The sequence below is a fragment of the Haliotis rubra genome, unplaced genomic scaffold (genome assembly GCF_003918875.1).
Source record: "Haliotis rubra isolate DU_JTF1 unplaced genomic scaffold, ASM391887v1 Scf1730, whole genome shotgun sequence".
Lineage (NCBI taxonomy): Eukaryota > Metazoa > Mollusca > Gastropoda > Lepetellida > Haliotidae > Haliotis > Haliotis rubra.
Window position 1 is genome coordinate 46,502 of NW_025765704.1, and position 18,498 is coordinate 64,999.

Below are 18,498 nucleotides of genomic sequence, written 5' to 3' on the forward strand. Positions count from 1 at the left end.
ACCGTTGAATACATTGTGATGGACCTGTGTCGTACCTAAACTTATTACACTTAGAATGCGGGAGAAAATACACACGATGTAAGTCTTATTGATATATAGAAGATGCTCGGTGATAACAAATCCCGTAATGATAAAGGTCCTGTTATTGCAAGACATGAGGGGACGATGTCAGGGGACACTATTAGGCCCAGCTGTATTTAATGCCAGAGTCGCACACTATCGTCTCCCAATGCATATCTGAAATAATATTTATTTTGTCGACTGTGCAGTTAGAATTTACACAGTTGCAAAATGCTGATTTATGTTAAATATATTTCGTTGATATAGTATATTCGTTTATAATTATTCTGTTTTAATGCAATGTGTAATCTGGAGCGAAGATAGTGAAATGTATATACATGTATGTCGTTTTGAAGTATGAATGAGTGTTTTATACTGCTTTAATTTTTTAATATTGTATGGCATGCAATTCAGATGGTTTGAAGTTCACCGGTACGTGAAGTTCACTTGTACGTGAAGTCACTTCAACGTTTCACATAATGGTGATAGCCAAGTAACATAATACACTGTGACAAAAAAAACAACCAAAATGTTTTTGTATGATGGTAACGTATATGTTATACTAGTCGCACGTGTTTTGTTGAACTATTGGTGAAAGTAGTAAAAGTGAAAGTTAACTTGAAATATATTTTTATGCATATGTCTATGTTCACTGTGCACATTTTCATCATTGTTTCTGAAATGGATCGCATTTATAACACTGCGTTTCTGGTATTATATTATTTGTACTGTTTAAATTAATGAAGGATGACATGTACTTATTAATAATTATGAAAACAACGAATAATCATCTCAGGATAATATTTTGAGAATATCATTATATAGGATACATGTTATACCAATCTACTCTAAAACAAATGGGCGATGATATTTAGGGATATTTTCGTGAAGTCAGTGACAGATTTATTCCAGTACTGTTATCAGCAATGCCAAAGCCCTTGCACTGAGACGAACACTCGGTTAAAGGGGAGGTGTGTAAAAAAATAACTCTTTTCCGGCATAAAACTCATTTTTGTCACAAGGAAGCTGAAAATAAGTGTGTAATGTCATGCCATTATGAGGCCTTCGTTTTCTGACTTAATCAGGTCAGAGTCCTCCCCTTAGGTCATGACGTAAATGGTGTCAATTAAACTAGTCCAGTCCAAACGCAAAGGGGCAGCGGGTAGCCTAGTGGTTAAGGCGTTCGCTCGATTACCTACATAGGTAGAATGTGTAAAGCCCATTTCTAGTGTCCCCTGCTGTAATGTTGCTTGAATATTGATAAAATCGCCGTAAAACTAAACTCACTCACTCACCCCAACGCAAAGGATACCCATAGTGAATTTACCTGCCAGAAAAAAGTATGCAAAATCTGTGGGATGTGTGAAGCTGTAAGCACCAGGATAGATTGATCATGAGTCCTTTCAACCATGAACTTTACCCTCAAGGAAAATATCAAATATGTACAGCAATCTAAACGTATGACATCTTCAACAGCGACCTACTCTCACGAAAGGAGGAGCGGTGGGGTTGCCAAGTGGTTAAAGTGTTCGCTCGTCAAGCCGAAGACCCGGGTTCGATTCCCCACATGGGTACAATTTGTGAAGCCCATTTCTGGTGTCTCCCGCCGTGATGTTGCTGGAATATTGCTGAATGCGGCGTAAAACCATACTCACTCACAAATGGATATGGGTACGTGTGATCATATATGGGTACATTCGTTGATTCAGAGATCAAGCATGCATGTGTTATGTAAGTATCAGAAACCTGTTGGCAAACCGGTTAATATTACTTGCTGTTATGGTTTTCATTGGAACCAGGAGAAAAAGGACATTTCGAGATTTACTGTTGTTGTGTGTAATTTTTTCGTCATTTTCTAAGCCAAGATATCAAATGAAAAGTCGAATGGATCTCTGAAGATTGGAGAAAAAGATACACATTGCAAATTCTTACTTTTGCTTTTGTTTGCACTTCTGAGGAGAAAAAGATACACATTGTAAATTCTTACTTTTGCTATTGTTTACATTTCTGAGGAGAAACAGATACAATTTGTAATTTTTTACTTTTGCTATTGTTTACATTTCTGAGGAGAAACAGATACAATTTGTAATTTTTTACTTTTGCTATTGTTTACATTTCTGAGGAGAAAAAGATACACATTGTAAATTCTTACTTTTGCTTTTGTTTACATTTCTGATGAGAAAAAGATACACATTGTAAATTCTTACTTTTGCTTTTGTTTTCATTTCAGAGTATCACCTGATTGGGTGAATATATACGCCTTTCAATAATATCTTAATATTCTATTAAGAGACATTAATTTGGTTTTGACGAAAAAGGATATCCACAGTCTTTCCTTAGATACAAAATAGAGCCCATTACTCTTTGGTTATGTTGTTGAAGCATGGTCTCAAAATAGATGTGAGTTTATTATACATGAACACAGCTACCACTATAGTCTTCACAAATGGTGAGCTTAAAGTAATCATTGTTCTAATGCACACAAATAGTGGTGTACTAATCACTTTGAGGTATGTTACTAAGTTAGATGTGTGCTGCAAGCTGATTGGCCTAAAGAGTTGTTTAACTGGAATTGAAGCCTAGAAATCTGGCCTTTTCACTGCGTATATATAATACGTTTGTTTCAGAGAAACACTACAATTATTTATCGGTTGCACGTATGCAAAAACTACTATCTGTCGTGTCAACCTAAATATTGTTATTTCATAAGTTATCATATTTTGAGCGTCATTAACTTTTCCGTTCAAGAACCAAATTGTCTATCATTTGTTCTTTGTAGTCAAATAGAAATTCAATGGAAATGGAGCTTTATATTTTGTTATGACGTCATATCTTTCGACTATGTTGTCATAATAGCCCAAAAGTGATGCTGATATCACATGATGTTTGTATGATGAGAATGATATTGTGTTTGAAGATTTGACATAAACAGCTTACAGGTACATGCGCTAAATATTTAAGCGCTGATGCGAAGAGGGATGTTTTAGATGTAATTTTTCTATAATTAGAATTATATTTTTTTTCATTACTATAAAATATTCTAATTAAACTGATATTGGTTTTCCTTTAAATGCATGAATTTGGGGCAAAACATCCAAAATACGGATAAACATCTTAATTTCAAACGGTGTTTTTATACTGATGCTCAGTAAAAATGCTTTCACATCTCATGCTTGAGACTGATCTTTAAAAAAGATATTGGCCGTTTAGTCATCTCATTAGACAGACATGTGAATCAGGTCATTGCTATCATTGTCCTGACTGTTTTTCGTGATGTTATTAGTCCCCTTAAAGGATGGAAATCACAGATTTTATTACAGTCCTAATTGTGTTCAGTCTGGCATGGTTTAGATAACGATTTTGGAACATGTGGAACTTTTTCCTTTCTTCAAATATTCTTGTGAATATTAGCAATCCTTTTTTTTCATCTGATTACAGAGATGTTCCAAAGTTCGGTCACGTGTGATCTCGTCATGCGTGTTCTCGTTAACCTCGCGTCTAAACACATTCGTGGTCACTCGAATGATTCCGGACAGTCCCGATCGATGAATTAAACCCATTTTTTCCGTTTTCGGAAAATCTGCCAAAGCGAAATAATTATCAAATTGTTCTAACTCTTTGGTAGGGTAACAATGGTATTTTCTTGCAATAACGTTTCCAGGCACTTGTTATATATTCAGTGTAATGAAAGAATTATGACTGTTTCATGATACATTGTCATATGCAAACTGTGTCTATAACGACTAAAATCAAGGAGGATTTTTTGCCAAAAGTACTTAGAGTCATACAAGCATCTGTTTGGTCTGTTGTGTTTTGAAATATAGATAGATGGTTGAAGATTGTTTTTACCGGTTACGGAGAGGTATCACATGGGCATTGCCAAAAGTGGTCAAGTACGTTTCGTGTTCCAGTGATGGTCATAATATTTGAATAAAGTTTACAAAGAGGAACCTTGTACGAGTAAACCTGTGTATAACTACTTTCAGGATATGTACCCGGTGGAACAAAGTTGGCTAGTTATTGTTTTAGCATCGAATGGTGGTCTTAACAGCCTAGTACTAATGGGGACTGGCTTATATGGTCCTTTCATCCAAATAGTGTGGATCGGTGCTCATACTGTCAATCACTGGGTTTCAATATATACACTTGATTAGATGCATTCTGCCACTGAAATAAAGCCAAATATGGAGTTCATTCACTCCTAAACTATAGACAGAAATGTAACGTGACACGGTTTCATGTTTGCGTTTGATTGGTAAAACGTTACACATTATGTACTTGTAAATATTCAGCTGTTGACGCACTTGTACAGTCATAGAAATGTGAATAAACATTGACAATCTCACAGTAGAGGAGCAGTTTTAGTGTTGTCTTAAATATATGCAGTTTCCAGTCTCATTAGAATCTACCGGTAAGGATACCCGTCTGTCTGAAGATCCGGCATCACTCCCACAGAAGGTCGCATCAGGTGGATCTTGAGCTTATTTGACAACGAAAATGGTAGGTGGAGAGATGGGACAACGACTGGAACCTTTGACATGCGCTTCCTTGTGTAGAGGCCATGTGACTTCTGGTTACAGCATATATATTCTGACAACTAATCGGAGTAACATGGCCTCTACTGATTCTCGCATATTTAGATCTGAAATATCTGCTCTCAACATGCATTGTTACACTTTAGCAACTCTTCAGTTACACAATATATTAAGTGATGAACAGTCACTGATAAAAGCTTCTAACAAACGCAATGCCACCAATCCGCCCCCACTATTAGAACACTATCCCAATGACAAGCTGTTATTTCTTTTAAAAAGTTAAAAGTCATTTCAGTTCATGTCCACACAAACTACAGTGAAATACGACACGATGTTTAACATCTACTGCAGGTATTATGTTAAGGCAACTATTTTAGCGCCGCACGGGCATGCCCTATGTGCATAAAACATAAAGGACATATCCGCCTGTGAGGCGCTAGAAGATTAATAGTCACATGACTTATCCCACCGGGTACCCATGTTCTGCTGGGTGAACAGAGGCAATTTTGAACAAACTTGATTAAGGTGAGTCCACATGTGACATATATACTTCGTCGTGGGGGCAAAACAAAATTCCAAGATGTCAGGAGTCAAGCTGCCAAACACAGTCACCCATCCAAGAATACTCCGCGCTTAACGTTGCTTACACACACCACCACATACTATACTTATATATACACCCCTCCATTCCTTGTTGGTTTACAACGCCGTGCTGAGCTATATTTCAGTCATATGACGGTCTGTAAATAATCAATCCTGGTTAGGACTGGTCTTCAGTGATGCATGTTTGTCGTAAGAGGCGATTAACCGGATCGGGTGGTCAGGTTCGCTTAATTGGTTGATGCATGTAATTGATTCTCCATGCTGCAGATTGATGCTCATGATGTCAGTCACTGGATTATCTATTCAGACTCGACTATGTTCCAGCCGTCATTTAATTTAGCTGGAATATTAGTGAGTGTAGCGTTAAACGAAACCAAACCAACAAACAAACAAACATATCGGTTTTGAATAATGCAATTAATGTTCGTGCATTATTTGTCACGTCGACAATTGCTGTGGCCATGTATGTTCACGCGCGGGTCATACTGTAAGGGGGCGGTGGGGTAGCCTTGTGGTTAAAGCTTTCGCTTGTCACGCCGAAGACCCGGATTCGATTCCCCACATGAGTACAATGTGTGAAGCCCATTTCTGGTGTCCCCCGCCGTGATATTGCTGGAATATTGCTAAAACCGGCGTTATACCATACTCACTCACTCACTCATACTGTAAGCTTTCTCAACAGTCATGTCCCGAGGGGGGATTTTTGGATGATCCGGGTTGTTCGCCTAAGTCTCCATTGCTGTTAGGTACCATATGTTGTTCTACGCCGCTTTTAGCAATATTCCCGCAATATCACGGCTGTTGGGGAATCGAACCTAGGACCATCGGAAACTTATTCTCTCATTCTGTACTGACCATGGGGATCATGTACAACTTATTATGCTATTGTGCCGTGAACGTTCCAATCAGCCAATAAACAACGAGTTTTTATATTCTTGACTTCTGTGAACAAAGCATTGTGAACGGAATGGTTGATTTGTTTATCGTGGATACGGGCTAAAACGACAAGTTTTTCGGTCAAAGTTTGCTCGGAGTCCACCCAATGCGACCTTTTTTCCGACAGATCATCATCACAGAGGCGTTTCTAATACGAGTAGTTCTGGGCCATGTTGCACAAAGCTAAGACTTTCTTAAGCCTAAGTTGAGGACTGGTAACTTTGATAACCTCAGCTTGTGCAAAAGAGCCCTGATTTTAACGAGATTACACTTCATGGGTCTTTATGGTTATAATAATCAAAAACAAAATTCAAAGTGACATTGTCAATGTTTATTTACGTATCTGTAACAGTAAAACGCGTCAACAGCTGTATATTTATATGTACAATAATGTTAACATTCAATCGTGTCATCGTTTCCTTTACATGTATAACAGAGAGAGTAAATGTTGTTTAGCGCCGCATGTGGCTATGTAACGGCTTGTAAATCATCGAGTCTGTGATAGAAAACAAGTGATTGTAAACATTAACATTGTGTAAACTGACTCACTATCAGTGAACTCGTGAGGATCCAGGTTAGAATCTGTCTTCAACAACCATTGCAACTAGCGGGATCGGGTGGTCAGACTTGCTGTGTTGCTATCTGCGGTCGCCGCACTTAGCAATATTTCAGCTATGTGGCGGCAGTCTGTATATAATCGAGAACACACAATCCAGCGACCAACATCATGGGTATCGATCTACGCAACTGGGATACAATGGCATGTGGTCAACCATGTCAGCAAAACTGACCACCCGATCCCGTTAGTCGCCGCTTACGACAAACATGGGATAAAAAAGACCAAATTATAACCCAAATCTTCACGGGAACAAACATCTGTATCTCTTGTCCGAGACAGGTGGAGATTAGACCCAATGTCGAGAAGTTTGCATCGACGACAACGTATGCGATGGAGCAACTCAGTACCGTCACGGGCTCTGACAAACTGGCCGAAAGTTTGGTTTGAAGAAAGAGTGTCTGCCGACGTCGAAATATACATTTTGCACCGAATTGCGTTCGACAGGTCGAGGAACTCGGCGGTGTGATGGTTTGGGGAGCCATATCCTAAAAGTGAAGATCTGACTTGACGGTCGGAATCTGACAGCATGTCGGTACACTGACCAACGTTTTCAACGTCACCATCTTCTGATTATGTTTCAACATGGCAGCACTTTACCACTTCATAATTCATACACGGCTTTCAAGATCGCCGGATCGAAACCCGAAAGAGCGTATGTGAGATAAACTCGATAGATGTAGGTCCACATCAACATTGGCAAAGTGACTGGGCAAAGGCGTTGTAGGAACAATGGGGGACAATTCTACAGGACGAAATCATTCAGTCTGTGTCAAGGAGGTGTAGGACAGTGATAACATCACACGGTGGCCATATGGATGCAGTTGGCTATGTACATGTATAAGTCAAATAAATAAAAAATAAACATCAAATTGAACGCAATCTCAAAGTTACATTTCAAGGAGGAAGTTGCCCAAAATCATTGTCAATCTGCATAATTGTGCACAAAACACAAAGTGAACCATACAGAGACATAGGTCCTACTCCCCTGAGTATATCTAAACAGTTGACAATAATCTACAGATTATTATATTGCGCAGATGCAGAAGAAAACATAAATGAAGCTCAACACGGTTCCAGTGATCGTATTATCATTCTCCAAACCATTGTGTAAAAATATGTAAATGCAAAAGGCGGTAAATTGTATGCACCATTGTCTCCTCATGCCTTTCCAAGGTTTCACAAATTGTCATCTTTTCGAAAACATATGATTTGCTCCTAAGAAATAAGTTATGGAATCTTTCAACAGCAACACATTTCTATGTAATATGAAAAATAATGTGAAAGATTATGAAGATTTAGAGTTTCACAAGTAGGAGTTAGACAGGGTAGTATTTTAAGGCCAATCTTGTTCATCCTTTTTCATTGTGCGCAAATTTATGCTTGCTACACACATGAAATTCAGGGTCATCATGTAGTTACATGCGGATATTACCTAAGATTATTAGCTAATATTGATACAATTTACAGATGATATTATATTGTCATATAGTACTATTAATGATTTTCAAGAACCTGAAAACTATTCTAATGAATGGAATCACAGAATCAGTGGAGTTAATGTCTTCACGTTGGGTCACGTTGTCGAGAAAAGAAAAGGGAAACATTTAGATATTATATCCTTGTGAAAATACCTGGGTGTATAGCGTACACACCATCTTACATGGTCAAAACACATGCAAAATATGCATCAGTATCAACACAAACAGTATACATATACTCAAACAAAAGGAAGTCCTTCCTTTTGTTTATTTGATGTGAAAATGAGCCCAGTAGGGACATATGGATCAAAGTTATGGTATTCGTAATGACTTTCAAACTTCATAATACATAGTTTATGAAAATGCGTTATCATACTTACATATTCTTCTGTATAAATAAAATCTTTGATAATATATTTCATTATATTTGTATCTATCGACATATTTAAATTAATGGAAACAACAAATGTTCTTTACCGAACAATGTCTTCTGTGTTAATTAATTCATTAATGAGCTATGCATGCCTCCTGTGGGTACTCTTCAACAACTGGGCTGTTCCACTTCAATCGTAGGGATGTGGAAGCCCCACCTATGTGCACTCAACCATTAGTGAAAGCGTCTCCCAACTGGGAGGACACCGGTATCTCAAAAAACAGCGAAACTACCAAATATGTATATGAGTAGGTAACTCAAATAGGTATATGGACTCACTAGTATGGTGTAAAAATTGACTGATATCAAGCTCTGCTATAATAAATTACATGTCCTGCTTCGCTTTTGACTTTCCGGTTTGGGCCTCCGTCTTGATGTCACTGCCCATTCATTGTCGCCAGAGTTCGACACCGTGGCTTTTTCTGATGACCTCTCTTCTTCACTATCTTAACTAAAGTCAGAGTCAGCGGAGAAGCTAGTGAAGTCGTCGTCTGGTTCCACAACTCTGCGGCTCTTGTCGCCCACGAGGAAGTAGGTGGTCATCATACCTTTCCCCTTTACTTCAATCCGTCCGCGTTTCTTTAACTGGTAGCCGTTCTTTCGAATACACCTGGAAATAACGGTCACTGGATTAACGTAAATATGTGTTGGCTGGTTTCAAGAACTGACATACCAAGATGTGACCATGGGATATGGGTGAGTGTGGAATTGAGGGATATTTGTTACATGGGTTGCTATGGGTTTAACGCTGAGGATGATCCCGTGATTCAAACCGAATTTCGGATCCTGCTACGACTAAGAGAGGCAACTGATGAAGTTGACTAACGCATGGATAGACAGTTCCAAGTGAATGAGTACGACTCACTTTGAGCACTATTTCTGATTTAACGGAATGTCGTCTCAATGTAGGACAAAAATCCCGAAGCGGGTATAACATAGCTACGTCGTCACATCGGAGAGCGTGATCACGGAAACTAGAAGCTCAAAAACAATCTTTCATTAGATATACCATATCAAGAATGAGTGAGTTTCCTTATACGCCGCTTAAATTATCAATACTCCAGCAGTATCAGGGCGGGGGATGCCAGAAATCAGCTTCACACAATGTAGCCATCATTTGGGTATCGGGCCCGCGGTGACTAGCAAACGCTATAATCACTAGGCTAACACACACACGCGCACGCACACACACAATGGCACTGGTACATTTTATACAGAGTTGGTCGGTTGGTTTGTTGTTTAACGCAGCATTCAACAATATTCCAGCTATATGGCGGCGGTATGTAAATAATGAAGTCTGGACCAGATAATTTAGTGATCAACATCATGAGCATCGATCTACACAATTGGGATACGATTACGTGTGTCAACCAAGTCAGCGAGCCTGACCACCCGATCCCGTTAATAATAATTAAATTAATACCAGCGGTCGTGTCTGCTGTTCATTTTAAGAGTGAGTGAGTGAGTAAGGTTTTACAATTTGGGGCATCATACATTGTACCCATGTGGGGGACACGTGTCTTCGGCGTGACGAGAGAACCTTCAACCACTTAGCTATCCCACCAACCCTTCGCTTTAGGAGAGAGGACAAGGACAAGTCTCAGGTCTTTCCGTTTGAAAAACATATTATTAACTGATCATTTTCATGATTGTATAATGCGTTTGATAAGGACAATTACTCTTGGTTACGTGTCGAACATTTTCGCATCTAACTCGGTCCCATTTAGCACACCATCCACAGAATCCAATTTTGTCAGTCATTAATAATGTGACGCTAGAAATGTTCTGTGGCGATGCGCATGCGCATGCTGTTCGCAACTGCCGCTATGTTAACTTGACTCTGAGGTGGTGAGGTGAAACTGGGTTTTACGTCGTGCTTGAGAATATTTCGCTCATATGACGACGTGCAGGCGTGTGTATGTGTATGTGCGGCTGCTTGTACTAGCCCAGACTTAAGCTGGTTTTATAGTGCTAGCTCACTGAGATACCACGCCGCAGTGAAGCATGAATACCCAACTCAGACACATTATACTGACTCCGAGCCGACCAGTCCTTGTTGTACCCATTAATGCCGAGCGCCAGGCAGGGACCAACAAATACCATATTTTAACGTCTTTAAGTATGACGCGGTCGGGGATCGAACCCGCGAATCCTTCCGCTCTCCGGGCGGACGCTCTAACGACTACACCACGGAGGCGGTTACTTGACTCTGAACAAAAGATACCGGAGCACCTTTCCTCAGTATATTAACGACTTTAACTTAAGTATTTGTTTTGTTGAGAAACAAAATATGTAATTCAATTAACATCAATTCAAACGAATTGTAATCAAAAATTTCACTCCACAAAGGACAGCGCAAAAAATTTGCCTATGTTATCACAAAAAGAAACTTTTACAGTAAAAGGTATATGGGAAATTACATTTATATCAAGGACCTAACCACCCGCAAATTATAAGTTTTTACAACGTTGTACCTGTATGTGGTTGGGCTGACGTGGATCCTACCCGGGACGCCGTGACTCTCCATCCTGGATGCCGTGTTGACGCTGTCTCCAAACAGGCAGTAGCGGGGCATCTTCATCCCAACGACCCCTGACACCACGGGGCCTGTGTGGACCCCCACTCGGATCTGGGGGAAAACACACGTATATACCTTAGTTTATCTGTTGCTTAATGTTAGAGGAACATGACGTACATATTAGAGGGTAGCAATGGGTAAAGACGACCCGTGTTAGAATTGGTCTTCAGGAACCCATGCAAGGCGGGGATCCTGCAGTAGGGTCACTGGCCTGGTAGCATGTAATCGTATCCGAAAATGTGCAGATCGATGATCATGATGCCAATCACTGGATGGTCCAAACTCGTTTATTTCCAGACCGCTGTCATATCAATGTTGAGTGTAAAACACCCAAAAAATCGAACAAAATAAGAAATCAAAATGAGTGCTTGTAACACGTCCATATTATGAGTCTGGTATTGATTACGCATCAACCAAGTTTTCGTGTCTGACAAGACCCGTGAAGATCCAGGTTAGAATATTGATCTTCAGTAACCCATGCTTGTCGTAAGAGGCGACTAACGGGATCGGATGGTCAGACTCGCTGGCTTGGCTTACACATGTCATCGGTTCCCAATTGCGCAGATCGATGCTCATGCTGTTGATCACTGGATTGTCTGGTCCAGACTTGATTATTTACAGACCGCCGCCATATAGTTGCTGAGTGCGGCGTAAAACTAAACTCACTCACTCCTACCTACGGTAGAGGTTGCCCAGTTGAAGGGGAGTTGACCGTGGCGGACTTTGCGTGGTCGGTGGACGACTCTGGTACTCCGCTCACCACCATATAGGCGTCGCCAATCGTTTCCACCTGAACATAGAAACAACACGGATATTTCACCTTGGTGTTATACATCATTCAATAGCCATTTAATTCATATTTCAGAAATATTGCTCACAGCGGCGTAAACACCTACTCACTCACTACTGTTTTAACTCGGAAGCAGGTAGGCGTTGCAAATCGTTTTGCAGAGTTGGATCCCTTTCACGCGCCCACCACCACCATTATGGTCGAGATTCCCACAGATAACAGTTGTATAGTCCGTTTGGGTTCAAATGAAAACGACAAATGATTAAATAACTCGAAATTGGGATAAGCGCACAAAACATAAATAAAACATATGGTACTGATACATCTGTACCCAACAGGATCTGGTCTGACGTTTTTTGATCGATCATGAAAAGCGTTGTTTAAGAAACTATGATGTAATATTGTGCTATTTTCACTCTTCACACCTGGGGGTGACAAACGGCTGATGGAAGCTGGCAAGCTGGGGTCATCTCTCATCTCTCTTGGCTGTGCTGAGTTGCACCTGAATGTGTGCTGGTGCTGTTCCACCAGCTGTTTGTCAGCCCTCGGTGTGCGCATGAAAATAGCACAATATTCCATGATGGTTTCTTGAACAACTTTTTCCGTGATCGATCTTAAACGTCAGATTTCAGATAATGTTAGGTACAGAGGTTTCAGGACCATGTGTCTTATTTATGTTTTGTGCACTTGTCCCTATTTCGAGACACTTAATCATTCATCGTTGTGTGAGGGGAGTGTGTGTGCCGCCAACATATTGGTTACGAAACATGATTAAATGAGACTCAAAGCATGAATACGTCTTCTGTCTGAGTGAACTCTTTATCGGCTTGGCTAAATGCATTTCCATCGTTAAGTAAATAATATGTTTGATCGCTGTTTATCACAATAATCCGTTTCAGTGTTAATCGCTTTAGACCTTGTATCATGACGTCATTGATGTATACGGTGATGTCACGCCATGCCTGAGTGACGTCATGTCTGTTTCACTAATGAGAGAGTTCACCTAGATAGAGTATGTTTGAAAACTGCTGATAACTTTTGGATTTTATAATTCCCATTAACATATGTTTCCTTGTCAAACTAAGTATTTGATTACCAAATACTGTGTTATTAGATCGAAAATGAATAATTAGAATGATAATGATAATGATGATAATGATAATGAATCTATATAGCGCCTGCTTCAAAAAAGTATTTGCTCAACGGCGCGGAAGAAGAGAGTAAGAAAAGCCTATGTGTGAACAGGTGGGTTTTTAGGGCTTTTTTGAGTCTTTACAGTTGATTTCTCTAATAGGGATAGGGGGGCTGCAGCTGAGAAGGCTCTGTCACCCATAGTGGTTTTGGTGGTAATTATGAAATGATACGCGCAAAATCACGAACACAATGTTGACCACTTAAATAGCTACATGGGTCAATTAAGCGCCAATGAAGGTTTCCTTGGCAGTGTTATGAGAGTTATCTCCCTTCCCGAACGTTTTGGTTCTATTTGTCTTCTTGTGCCAGGTTGCGCCTATTTTCACGTATGCTAAAATAATAATGAGGAGTTCTGTCCTGTTGATTCACAGTCTTGCAGTACCCTCAATTGGCGCAGTGCATATTTGAAAAAATCGAAAAGCGGTCGACTGCAGTTGGAAGTTGAATAGAACCACGCATTTATGAACACTACAGCAAAATGAGTCTGTCTGAAGTGTCTAGACACACGTCAAACGTCCTTTTAATGGCAGTATTGGCCATAGCACCAATATTTACACTGTCAATATTCACCTAAATAAACGGTAAAACTAATAAAAGGTTATTGATAGCAATTCACATCGCTTAATCGAAGGCAAAGGTCCAAATCATTTCACGAGGCTTGCATCGATGACACCCAGTCTTACACAGACTTCCCTCTGTGGTGTGTTTAATAACGGCCTCTTACCATAGGTTACCTTTTAAGGTATGAGAGCCACGTCCACAAGGCGAGCCTTACTACTGTCGTAACTTAATGATAAAGTACGGGAGTTGTATCCAAAATATCCCTGTGTGTAAATGGACACTGAAAATGCTTAAATGACAGTCGATCAATGCAGTATTACGAACAATGCTGTAACATTGAACATCGTAACAATGAAGGGAACGGTATTTTCAACCTTCCTTCGTTGGACTGTTAATAGCCTACCAAGGGTTTCTGTAAATGATAATACCTTGATAGTTACCTACATAGTATCTAAACATAGCAAATAGCAAAAGCGGGTATACTCCAACGAGTTGACTGCATTCGTCACAATGCCTTTTGGAGCGGAGACGGAACCACGTTGATAAAATGGACACGGAACAAGCCAAATGGCGACTCGTACCCTCCTCTTGGAGCTTTTATTAAGCATCGCGAAAGGAATATACAGCCTTTGTACCTTGTATACATCGTGGTCATTTGTACACCTATCGAAGCGGTGGTAGAGGGTGTTCAGCATGTTGAAGATGTCAAATGGCGTGCAGGCTGCAGTGATGTTGGTGAAGGTAACGATGTCGCTGAATAAAATTGTCACTTGGTCTGAAATTTCAACTTTTCTGAAATTGAACACAACACCATTTGTTTCAGTCGGCAACACATCTCGATAACGTTTCTGAAGAAATTACTGACAGCAAAATATGTTCAGCGGTATCTCTAAATAGGACTGAAAGATGCTGATAGTGTTCAAAATTGTGTGGGCTGTGGCTAATGTCCGGATACAATATTTCCTGGTGAGATGGAGCATGACCAACCGTTCCTGGTTCCTCTTACAATAAACCTGGGTTGCTTTAGACCTAGTCTTCACGGTTCTGAGAATTGGAATTTGACTGTATTAATTTTAACCGATAAAGCATTTACACTAAACATCTGAGCAGATTGGAAACAGTGGGGCTTCTGGTGGTTAAATCGTGTTGTCATATTGCTTGGATTTTGCTGAAGTGAAATATAAAAACATTCCCGGATACTGTGTGTAAAAGGAGCACTACAACTAGCTTACAGCGCCTGTTAAATTTCTCCCAGGAAGTCCGTTGTCCATACAGCTATAGTCATTGATGAACTTAGTCTTCATCACTGTCTCACTTGCTTCCACCTGTCTGCCGTTCTTCAGCTGATGCGCCACCTTCTGTGGCAGCATCTGATACAGCAGCACATCCGTCTTCTGTTTCTCTATCTCCAACGCCTGCGACGTCCGCTTCAACGCTGCTGTTGTTTCGTCCAACTTCTTGCTGTAGAGATGCAGTACCCAGATGTTACTAGAGCGTTTCCGCAACGTATTAGGAACGAAACTGTAGTATGCAAGGCTTTGGCTTATTTACATGATACAACGGGTTGTTCATGTAAGGGGAATAAACTTTTAAGAAGTAAAGTAACATATTTTAATACTATTTAGAGTAACTTCGGAAATGTCGTTGGAATACAATAAAGTGAATAAATAATTTATTCCCAATATTGTGTCAAATAGCCTTCTGCACTGTTTGATTAAACGTTGGGACGTTGGGTGTCTCATCCGGAAACAGCTCAACTTTCCATTAAAATACATGGTAGTAGAATCATGAGAACATTTTCAAAGTTAAGAAAAGGTTATGGAAGTAACGAAAAAAACCATTAAAATTTTAAAAAAATATACAGGTAACTGAAATAAGCAGAAAATTCGGTCTGACCTTCGTGACGGCGTTGTAATAAACTGACAAACATTAGACTCGTCTAACTGCTAGACAGTATGTATATCCTATAAATGCTTTTACAGGTGACGAGGAAGAGTGTTTAAACCCGAAATTGTCGACATTTTACTGTTATGCATGGATGTCTTCTTATGATGAACAATATTATCACCCATGGGAATTCTGGGTAAGATCATGATCCCCCCATCAAACCATTCTTGTCATCAGATCTAAAGGCGACTAAACGGATGGGATGGTGAAGCTCTGTGATGTGATGTGATGTGATGTTTGTTTGTTTGCTTGTTTGTTTGTGTCTGTTGTTAAACTCCGCACTCTGGAATGTTCCAGCTATATGACAGTGAATAACTGAATCTGACCATACAATCCAGTGATTGACATCATGAGCATCGACCTACGCAGATGCTCCTGATATTAATAATATTGATAAACGAAATTAATAATATTATTTACTCACGCTATATCTATCTCGGCTATCCTCTGTTGGTTGAGCAGCACAAGCTCGCGTGTGACGTCGTAAAGAGGGATGTCGGCGAGGTAGACGTTCATTGCAATGAGTTCGTTGAGGCTTGTGAGGCGAGGAGACCCAATAAAGATCAGGTGATGGGAGGCATCCAGCCATATCATCTGTCCTGCAACATATACCACTGTGTACAAGATGTTCAGACCCCGATTCTGTGGTCTGGATAACGTCTGAATGACAAGACTTCTATTGATGTGGTTTAGGGATATATATTAAAATCATGTACGGTCTATGGTGACTAAGAGATTCTCAGTAATCAATACTTCATTGAAATAATCGAATACAATAATTATCGGGTATGTCAAGATGTGCGACCTCATAGTTCTGTGTCAATGAAGTCGTTTATTGTGATAACATAGCTATTTCAAGCATTTTTACCTACTTCTTTACTTGAAGGACTCTCTTCTTTTTATTGAAGACGCGTTAATGATAATATAAAATAATGTTTTCCAAACAAATAATAATTCAAATGAAAAGTCAAATATACGTTGTCCCATAAATTGATAATATACAAGCATCTATGTATTAAACATTCCATTCTAAATGATCTCCCATGACATATAATAATGCAAGCATTAAGTATATACACCGGTTCCACTGTTCCTTTGCGCCGTGACCTGAGTCCTTGTTTGTTTGACTGTTTGCAAGTGTAGCAGGGCATGGAGTCATCCCACAGATGACATCCTTACCTTGTCAGCTTGCTGACGGGTTAACCTCTTTGGTCATATGGACAATGCGTCCGACTAGAAGGTCCGTGGTTCGAATCCCTGCACGGGACTCGGAAATGTTATGGCCGCTACATTGGCACCCAACGTGGGTCTGAGCATATTCATGTTAAATTTGAGCAAAATAAGTCACAGTACCCAACTATGCGGCTCAGGACGTGCCTTCTGTTGACGGGGGAGTATGTAGCAGGGCGTGGAGTCATCCCACAGATGACATCCTTACCTTGTCAGCTTGCCTTTGGTCATGTGGACAAGGCGTCCGACTTCGGATTAGAAGGTCCGTGGTTCGAATCTCTGCACGGGACTCGGAAATTTTATGGCCGCTACACAAGAACGGTGATGTCAATCCGCCATCAACCAAGAGCAAAGGTACTTCCATCCGTTCACATTGCACTCCCCCACTAAGCCCAATCAACTGTATAAACATCCCTTCCTAAATAAACTACACCTTTCATTTGTACATCTCTGACTACCACGTCTTTACCTTTGTCAACCCATTGGCATCATCATCGAACTGAATAGCCAAATATGTCAATTCTGTTGCTTTCTTTCTTTCATTCTGCATCTGCTTCTTCAGGCCGTTTGATGCAGTAACTGACACAATCGCACAGCACTATATGACGTCAAACAGGAACCTATAGATACATAATATATCCCCAATTAATGTTAAACTCCGTAATTTCGTGAAATCTCAAATGACTGACTGTTTAATTCTTGCTTGCAAACGCTACAAGAATCTGCATCGAAACGTGGTTCTCACGAAATTTGTCAATATATTTCATCCCAACTTCTTAAATGCCTCTCAAATAGGACATGTATTCGCTTACCTTTCAGGATCAAAGCTTTGTTGTCTCTTTCTTTCTCCGTTTCCTTAGAAGACATGATGAGGAGAAAAACCGCATTAATAAACTTCTGAATGTTCGCTATGGACAAATTCATTTTAGGGTGGATAATCCGGAAAATTGACGTAACCGTCATTCCTTCTCGGATAGGAACAGGGCACAGTTTGTGAATCATCACTCCACATTGTCGTATTTTTAAGAATCTGTCGAATATAATATTGTATGGGAAAGCTGAACAGAACTGAACAGCGTTGATATGAAAAGCTGAAATGTTTGTAGGCACCGCAACCGTCGTAGATTTGGACCCACGTTGCTCCTGACCTTGGGGAATCACGCGTTTATTGTCCAGCCCATTGTTCAGGATGACCTTGAAGACTGTGTGCTCCTGGGTCTTACCACTACCGATTACCTCCCTTGTTTGCTTGTGAACCGTTATATCCACCTTCTGTTTGAAGATGTCTCGTCCAACGGCTCGTATGGATCCTGTAATAAGGGAATACGACATGATGTGACTACTCGGTTGGGATTCCGGGGTATGAATTCACTTGCCTGATCGCGTGTCCACCAAAGTCGTTGATCCTTACACAGAAAAGTACAAATTCTTGTATTTTAGGGATTGAGTCACATTTGGGATTCAAACACACATTTTCAGAAGCAGGCACCTAATCACAAGCACTCAATGTAAGCGATCTAACCCACTCACTCAC

General features: G+C 40.1%; 1 pseudogene; it reads right to left on the reverse strand.

Moving 5' to 3' along the window:
* Positions 1 to 9,111: 9,111 nt before the first annotated feature.
* Positions 9,112 to 18,296, reverse strand: LOC124272827 (annotated as a pseudogene).
* Between the last annotated feature and the right edge of the window lie 202 nt (positions 18,297 to 18,498).